This window comes from Chiloscyllium plagiosum, unplaced genomic scaffold, assembly GCF_004010195.1.
Source record: "Chiloscyllium plagiosum isolate BGI_BamShark_2017 unplaced genomic scaffold, ASM401019v2 scaf_693, whole genome shotgun sequence".
NCBI lineage: Eukaryota > Metazoa > Chordata > Chondrichthyes > Orectolobiformes > Hemiscylliidae > Chiloscyllium > Chiloscyllium plagiosum.
Genome location: NW_025214796.1, coordinates 47,838 through 49,933, shown reverse-complemented (window position 1 = coordinate 49,933; position 2,096 = coordinate 47,838). Strand labels below are relative to the sequence as shown.

The window sequence follows — 2,096 nt, the reverse complement described above, 5'->3', positions numbered from 1 at the left end:
GCTGAAAGATCCATCTGACTGGGTGGGGGGGGGGCAAAGGTAACTGTGAGTGCGACGGGTCGACAGAGGTGGGGCGGTAATTGTGATAGGTTGGAGAGCAGGGTGGGTGCGGATAAATGGGAAGGAAGGGGGACGGGTCAGGAGGGCGGTGCTGAGCTTGAAGGTTGGATCTGGGGTAAGGTGGGGGTGGGAGGGGTGAAATGAGGAAACTGGTGAAATCCAGGTTCATGTTGAATAATACGTCTGTGCACGAGACCAAGGGTGTGAGGCGGGTGTGAATGAAGTCGCGATTGGAGTGATGCTGGAAAAGCACAGCAGCTCAGGCAGCATCTGAGGGGCAGGAAACAGCTGAATAACAAGTGGTGGCCCATAATCCCTTTAAACATTATAACGTGGTGCTGCAGACAAATCAAATGGTTGGAATAACATGGAACAGAAAAGTCCCCCCTCGCAGATCTGTTCGGGGTGGGCAGGGGGTGGAAAGGGGCACCGGACCCCGACATGTTCCCTCGGATTTCCCTTCGCAGATGCTGCCAGACCTGCCGAGTCTAAGACTGGCACCGCCACAGGAAGAGCCCCGCGGGGTCAGGCAGGGCACCAAAGGAAAGGCAGTGGGTTTGGGATAAAGAGGGGGGCGGGTTCGTCTTTCGGCTGGCAGGCCACAGAGCTCGGTGCTGGAAATTGCTCATCGCAGTCTTAAACGGGGAAAGACTGCGGAAAGCCGAGGAACAGAATATAGCGTGGGGCTCTGCGCTTCGGCCGGAAGGACAGAGGAGCTGAATATTATTTAAACAGGGCAAGACTGCGGAAAGCCGTCTGGGGAATCCTTGTCCATCGACCACAACAAGCTGGTGTCCCAAGTTCAGCCGGGAATGGGGAAGGAGAATGGGATGTTATTTCACAGGGAATGGGGCATAAAATCCTGGAGGTTTTTTTTTAACCGTACGAGGCGTTGGTCAGACCCCGGCTGGAATACCGTGAGCGTTCAGGGGGCCCCGTATCCAAGCAGGGATAGACCGGACACCAGAGGCAGTCCACAGAGGGTTCACTCGGTCGATCCTGGGGACGGAGGGACTGTCCGAGGAGGGAGAGGGCGAGTCGCTTGGGGCCTGGACCCCTCGGGAGGCTAGGGGAACGAGAGGGGACCGGGAGCAGGGAGGGGAACTCGACAAAAGGGGGGAGAGATGGGGAGAGGTGGTACCCCTCCCTCCCCCACCTCCGTGTGGGTGTGTGTCTGGGGCCTTGGGGGTATTCGAGACAGAGACAGGGAGGGGTTTTAGAGAGAGGGAGGGAGAAAGGGCAGGAGGGTGGGGCACTGAGGATATTCAAGGCTGAGAGAGAGGGAGGGGAATCGGGTGGGGGGAAGGGCAGCAGGCAGGGAGTTGAGGACGATCAGATTGAGGATTGGAAAACCAGCCCAGAGCAGACTGGATGGGCTGAACGGTCGATTTCTGCTCCTCTGTCTGATGGCCTTGTGTGGGTGGTTTGGTGTGTCGGCCATGCAGTTCCCTCAGTGCTGGCTGTGAGGGGGTGGGGGAAGGTGGACGCTGGCTGGAAGATGGGTTACTGATTCGGTTCCTCTCTGGCTGCAGGGGTCGAAACGTGCAGCTCGCGGCCCCCCCCCCCCGCCTCCACAGGCTGGCAGTTGTGTGGGTGTGCCCAGGGGGTACGGCTGGACAGGGTTGGGGCGGGAGGTAACCCGAATCTCACCGTCCCTCGATCACGGTCTCAACGCAGGCTTGGCTCGCTCGGAGACGGATGGTCAGGAAACGGGGGGGGCGGCGGTTCAAGGATCTCTGAGGATACGCAGGGCATGGAGCGTGTATGAAATCACCCTTTCCGATTGCCAGGCCACCTGGTGTGACGGTAACCTCTGACCCTGTTAACCCTTTTGTTCCCCACAGGTCTATCCTGGCCAATACACGGATATCGAAGAGTTCTACGTTAAGTACAAGAACTAGTAGGTCACACTGTGTGCCCCGTTCACCCTCATTGTCACTCATTGTCCGGCCCTCGCTTGCCAGACCCTTGTTCTGTCTTTCTCTCATTCTTCCTCGTCCCCCACACTCTCCTCTCTCTCTGTCTCTCTCTCTGTC

General features: G+C 58.2%; 1 long non-coding RNA gene across 1 annotated transcript in view; it reads left to right on the top strand.

Moving 5' to 3' along the window:
* Positions 1-2,096, top strand: part of LOC122548035 — a 6,507-nt gene that overhangs the window by 553 nt on the left and 3,858 nt on the right. The window contains exon 2 of the long non-coding RNA XR_006311155.1: positions 1,905-1,960. This is a non-coding gene — a long non-coding RNA (uncharacterized LOC122548035). The remainder of the gene's footprint in view (positions 1-1,904; positions 1,961-2,096) is intronic.